Raw genomic sequence first — 6778 nt, 5'->3', positions numbered from 1 at the left:
TGAAAATACATTGTTTTGCTATATAAAGATTACGGTTAATGGATTCATGATTAATACTTCAAGATGTAAATTCAAGATCGACACAATAGGGTTTAGGATTTAGAGTTTAGAGTTTAGGGTTTAGGGTTTAGGTTTATGTTTAGGGTTTAGGGTTTAGGGTTTAGGGTTTAGGGTTAAGGTTTAGGGTTTAGGGTTAGGGTTTAGGGTTTAGGGTTTAGTGTTTAGATTTAGGGTTTAGCTTTAGTGTTTAGGTTTTAGGTTTAGGTTTAGGGTTTAGTAATGTTCACTTGGATGAAGTAATAAACGATAACCGAGGAAAGAAAACGGAGATGATAAAATGATAATGAAAAAAAGAAATGTTATGGAGAATGATATATTTACCAAGTGAAACCAAACCGGGTATATTTAGAATGTTAAAACGACATATTTTAGAGGTTTAGTACCTAAGCTTAGGTGGGGTTGTAATGTATATTCCTTATCCCCTATATATATATATATATATATATATATATATATATATATATATATATATATATATATATATATATATATATATATATATATATATATTATTTGTAACTTATATTAATAAAAACTACATATATTTAGTAATAATGAATAATTAATTTATATAATACTTTTAGAAAAAAATTAATTAACTCTTATTAACTTTTTTGACCTAAGCTAGTTTCCCCAAATCATCTTCGTTACCCAGTTCCCCCACTTCCGTCATAGTCGTAGGACTTTTACCATTTTTCAGATAATTGACGTGCTCCGTGTGTGCTCTGTGTGCTTCGACATATTTTGCGGTCCTCTCATTCTTCTTGTCTACTCCGCCATGCGCCGCCTGCTCTGGAATCAGTAGGTACGTTTCTTGATTCTTTGTCAATCGCTAGGTAATATATTCTGAATCGATACTATATTGAATTTCATTTTTGTTAGCGGTAACTTTCGTTTTTTATTAGGCTATGATGATCTGTATCAATGTTTCATAATGGATGCATAACAGTGATCACTAAACCTCTAAGTTTGAAGCTCAAGATGTTGCTTATCTGATTTGTGACAGTAAAACATTGTTAAGCTAATTGTACTGTAAGGTTCAACTTCAGATGCAATTTCTTTGCTCATATCATCTCTTTTCATGATAATTTTGAGTTTCTATGAATTTTGTTTCAATTCATCTTGTTTTTGGTTTGCAATCATTGTGTGTAGATTGATCTAGTTGTTACAGTAGCTGGCAAAGTAAATTACATTATAATTAACCATCAATTTCTTCTTTTTTCAATTTTCAGTTCGGTTGGTGATAATGTTGAAAGGAGTGATTCACTTTGTTTAATAAGATAGTGCTACTGTTATGACTAAAGAAGAAGCTGCAAAGCTACTAAAGACCTACTTTAGCAGAGGTTCGTTTTATCAACCAAAAATTCAGTTTCTCTGAAATTATCATAAAAATAAAAATTGGCTTGCCTCTAAAAATAATTACAGGCATAGTGGATGCATCAATTGATGTCATTGAGCCATTGACTTTGTGAAAAGAAAAGAAGGTCTCTAGGAATCATTGGAAGATGGAACACTATCATTCTTGAATATAGCATCACATCAACCATATTAAGGTACTAACACATACAAGATTTTTCATTCATGCATTTATCTATTGTAACAAAAGTTTGTATATTTTCTTTAGGCATAAATTGATTGTCACTTGTAATCGGGGAGAAGGTTTTCAATATACTCTATATGACATGCATTATTTAAAAGTTAGTGGGAGTATTAGTAACGCTTACCAATAAGATTTTTAGGATTGTTTTATTAAATTAAACTATATGATTTTCAAGCACTGTATAGTGGACTTGGTCCTATAATTTGCTTTACCCTGAAAGACATGATGGTTCTTGGGTTGGTTATCATGAAGTTGAAAATTTAGCTTCTTTATTTGGAATTTAGCTATGGGTAACACTTATGACTTCACAAATTTGTTATCCATGTGTAAAAATTTTAGCTAAATATGGATTTATAAATATAATATAAGTTTTTACATTTTTTATATATTGTGTATACATATGGTTTTGTAATAGGAGTGCATGTGCCAAGTATCTTGGTTTTGCAATAGGAGTGCATGAGTTGGACAACAGAACTCCATGAATTCTTTGTGGAAGGAGTCAACCAACTTGGCGGTAATGAAAGTGTGTATTAATGTTTTTGTTTTAGTATTTAATTTACATATAAGTTTTAAAAATATTGTTATTAAGGAGTCATGAGTGTATGTTTATAATTTTGGCTGACTTTTGTCTTTGACCTTGAAGGAGCTATACTAAAAGGAGTTTTGAAGCTCATTAATATTGAAAGTTTTACAATTTATCATGTGAAAAGTCATCTGCAGGTATGTGAGCAATTGATTGGTTAAGAACTTAATTTGGATAATTATTTATGGTTGTTTCTTTTTTACTCAAGCTGGACAATGACTTAATGGTTAAGTTGGAAAATACTTGGTTTAATGTATTAAGACACTACCCTTTAACTAACCGTCCTTTTTTATCCCTTTAACTCCACTCATGTTGGAATTGATGACTATTGTGAAATCTGTCTCTAAAACGTAGGGGTAAAATGGTCAATTAGTCTCATTCAGACAAAAAGATTCAAACTTTATGTATACAATGCTTTATCCAAACTAACATCATTACTCATAAACAACCCCTAAAAATGAAATATTAGCATGTGACATGTTGACATTTTAGGATAAAGGTGTTAAAAATAGTCGGTTTGACCACCAGAGTCAAACTTCATATTCGATGTTTTTCTGTTGCTTTGATTTCAAAAATATAGAACAAATAGCATGTACAAACCAGAGATAAAGAGTTATCTGAAGGTAGTAAAATTATATCATTAATAATTGTTTCTTCAAAATATATTTTTAGAAAAAAATTCATGATCTTTTGTGGGTTAAAAGCTTTCTGGTCCTTGAAGGCTTGAACAACTTATTATCAAAACAATACAATGTCTATTGTTTTTCTGAACTTGTAGATTGACACTACTTTTTTTATTCTTTTTTTATCAAGAAAGTGTTAAGACTTGGTTTAGTTGACATGTTGTCATTAAAGCTCATTAAAGGGTAGTTTTGTAATTTTGATTTACAAGCGATTTATGGCTTTTTACATGATATGTTTTACCCTTCTATAAACAAAAGCCACAGTGTGGACTAAGTACAAACTAATAGTGAGTTTATAGACTAAAAAAATGTTTCATATAAACAATTTGACTCTAAAGCACATTTAGTGATCATGTATTTTAGTATTTTAGTTTTGACATGTTATTGATATTTGTAATCTTTCAAAATCTATCTTACAATATATATTATTTATATTATTTATAGATTTATACATTTTTGTTTATTGTCTTCAATATTTTGTCTAAGATTGCAGATTCTAAGATGCTTAATGCATTGTTCAACAAAAGTATGAGAATGCTCAACAAAAATACGAGGATGCTCAACAAAAGAATGTGAAGATTCAACAGAAAAATGTGGATGTTCAAGCAAATTTTGAATAACAACTTGCACGAACAATGAATAATGACTGTAATTAATACTTTGAGCTAACTGGTCAAAACCTTTATTAATCAATGATAAAATATTATGTATCGAACAACGTTTTATGTTTAATTTGTAGTGACTTTTGATTTTGTTGTATGTATCTTTTGATGTGTTGGATATTTCTCTTAGTTTCTATAGAAATATTATGCTACTTTTTGTGTTATATTAATTGTATTTTTATAAATTGATATAAATAGTTGAATTTAATAAACGGATTTTATTGAATAATGGTAAGAAAATATTGTTATGAAATTGGTTACGGAAAAATTGCTACGCAATTGGCTATGGAAAAATCGCTATGAAATTTGTTACGGAAAAATCACTATGAAATTTGCTACGGAAACATTGCTACATAATTGGTTACAGAAAAATTGCTATAACATTTGCTATGGAAAAATCGCAACGGAATTTCCTACAGAAACATTGCTATGGAATTGATTATGGAAAAATTGCTACGAATGTGCTATGAAACTCAAATTGCAACGAAATAGATGTCGTAGAAACAGACATAACAAAATTGCTACGAAATTATAATTCCGTAGCTAAACAATTTGCTACAAGAAATATAGCTACGGAGTCTAATTCAAAATTTGTGTAACGAATTTCATAGTTATTCACCTTTAGCTACGGAATTTCATCTTTTTCCTACGGAATTTTTCCGTAGCTAAATTGGATTTTTCTTGTAGTGAAGGATTGGTAGCACAAGTTGTTTTACATTTGTCTTCCATGTCCATATAATCTTATCTCTTAAATATAAAGTGATGATAAAATATGAAAGTAGATGCTTTAAATTCGTGATTAGATGTTATTAATGTCGTATATCATATATAGTGATCCAAATGTAACAACAATTGAATTAATTTAGAGTTTTTAAGGGTCGAGTTTGTTATGTTTGACGTGATTGGACAAGTTTTCTAAGGATATATTTGTTGTTGAGGATGAGGAAATTTGTGCCTTTTGTAAAGACAAAAAATCAAAAATGAGTATTTGCCCTCACTTTTTGGGTAGAACACATTACCATTGAAATCGGTCTTGGTCTAATGTTTTCCAAACACATTATCACCCAAAAATGCATGTTGCTAAAGTTATTACTTTTAGGGCCAATGTCACATGATAATAAAAAGCAACCACTATATTTTTACTCATTTGGTTTCTGATCATTTTTTCTTATAGATAGAACATTAAACTTACGGTTCACCTACTAATTATACCATGATCATTTTTTCCGGTTTAGCAAGTTACCATAATGACAAAACATCATACATGGTTCACCTAAATGTTGGAAATGGTATCTAATAGCATTAACTAATAAATAATATTTCTAATAATAGCAGGATCCATTTGGGTTGCCCTCATGACCCAATTAAGCAATGAACAATTAAGAGAAAATAATTTATCAACTTATTATGAATTAATAAACTAATTGAATTTTATTTTGAAATTAGTTAAATAGTTTTAATTAATTAAATAGGTTGAATATTGATCACTTCGTTCGTAACTAATTGTAATATTGCAGAACCTTCTAGGATGTGATAGATATTGAATTTATCTATAAGGATAAAAGATATGGATTGGTTTACATAATGATATGGTCTATCCTTGGAAATTTGAATTTTATACGTAGTGGAATAACTAAAGATTGAACGTCAGCCCATAACCGAACTATGACACTACACTACATCACTAGCTTCATAATTGAGTGTACTGTTAGTCATCCCCAATGTTTTAATACGTAGTGGAATAAATAAAGACTGAATGTCAACGCCTAATTCATCTCGTCAGACGAGGTTGTAGCTAGCAACTTTAGGTGCGCGATCGAACTATATAAGTCCAATAATATGAATCTTATACATGTCGTTCTTTGTTCCTCACAGATTAATAGTTATAAAAATACGCGGTTTTCACCAAGACACACAGTCTTAGTATACCAAACAACATAGCTCAAATGGCTTTGGAAACGAACCTAACTCACGAATTAACGATTATAAAAATACAGGGAGATCCTAGAGTGTTGGATCCTAACAATGTGTCTAGGCATCCTAGTCCTAAACTTCTCATTATAAGATTGTTGAATACTTATAATTTTGTTGTTTAGGAATAATATTTGATTGAATTCATTTAGTATTTAAGATTTGTAAGAATTAATGGATTTCCAAATTTCTATTGTCTGTTATGACGAAATTTGGGCAGCATAATGGCTGCTTTTATAACATTTTTCAGGTTTCAACCAACGTGAAACCAACAATTTCCAGGATATTTTATAATTCATGTGATTAATGTAGTATAATATTTCGCAAAATAACGACTCTTAAGTCCTGAAGTTGATCATGTTATTTATTGCAATAAAAATCTATAACTTAATAAAATGAGTTATATTTTTATATTTAATATAAAAATATATTAATAAATTTTACATTTATTTTTACATAACTTATTTATATTAAAATTTAATTTTTGATAATTTAACTATTAATTATATAATTTCATAATCTTTGTCTTTTCCATTAAATATGACAATGTACTTTCATTTTTATACACAAATAATATTTTTGGTCATTTTTTTTTTATCTTTCCATGCTTCCATGAGATACTTTAACTTATACATATAAAATCATCATTTTTGTGACTTATAATATCAACTTGTGTTATTATAGCAATCTACTTATAATCTTGTGATTTTTCTTAATAATTGTATTCATATTTCACGTAAGGTATCAATATATCCTCTTTCAACAATCTAATTTAACTTAATATATTTATTGGTGATTTATCACATTTTTAGATTGTTATTTCCCAACTTTCAAACAATAATAAACTGCAATGCATTTTTATGTATAAAAATTTCTAAAACATCAAGACTTGATAACTACGCATGTATTCTCCCCCAAATATGAAAACTGTAAAATAGGGACCGTAGAAACTCACCATTGAAGCGTGAGTTCAACTTGTCTGGTTCATTCATGTGAAGTTTTGCGTGAGAGATCGAAATCAACACCTTTTGAGCTAAAACAAAGCTCGGGACTATTTTTATAATATTTTAAATCAAATGGACTTGTTTTGAAATACTTTATATTTAAAAAAGGGTTGGTTTGTAATTTATCTAACACAAGGGACTGTTTGTGATAAATTATATCCAAAAGGGACCACTTTTGGTAATAACCTAATTCATTGGGGTCTGGTTTGATTGAA

At 29.0% G+C, this 6778-nt stretch overlaps 1 long non-coding RNA gene across 4 annotated transcripts; it reads left to right on the top strand.

Moving 5' to 3' along the window:
- The first annotated feature begins 719 nt into the window (after nt 1-719).
- LOC111880581 (uncharacterized) lies at nt 720-3689 on the top strand. Of its 4 annotated transcripts, none has more exons than XR_002846526.3 (6): nt 720-865; nt 1293-1403; nt 1486-1613; nt 2076-2174; nt 2304-2380; nt 3420-3689. It is a non-coding gene; the product is annotated as an uncharacterized LOC111880581 (long non-coding RNA). The 4 variants fall into 4 exon arrangements; XR_002846525.3 differs by having other exon boundaries at nt 3413-3689; XR_002846528.3 differs by having other exon boundaries at nt 2076-2183.
- Nucleotides 3690-6778: the final 3089 nt, after the last annotated feature.

The sequence above is a fragment of the Lactuca sativa genome, chromosome 5 (genome assembly GCF_002870075.4).
Source record: "Lactuca sativa cultivar Salinas chromosome 5, Lsat_Salinas_v11, whole genome shotgun sequence".
NCBI lineage: Eukaryota > Viridiplantae > Streptophyta > Magnoliopsida > Asterales > Asteraceae > Lactuca > Lactuca sativa.
This window is presented reverse-complemented; position numbering and strand designations above follow the sequence as displayed.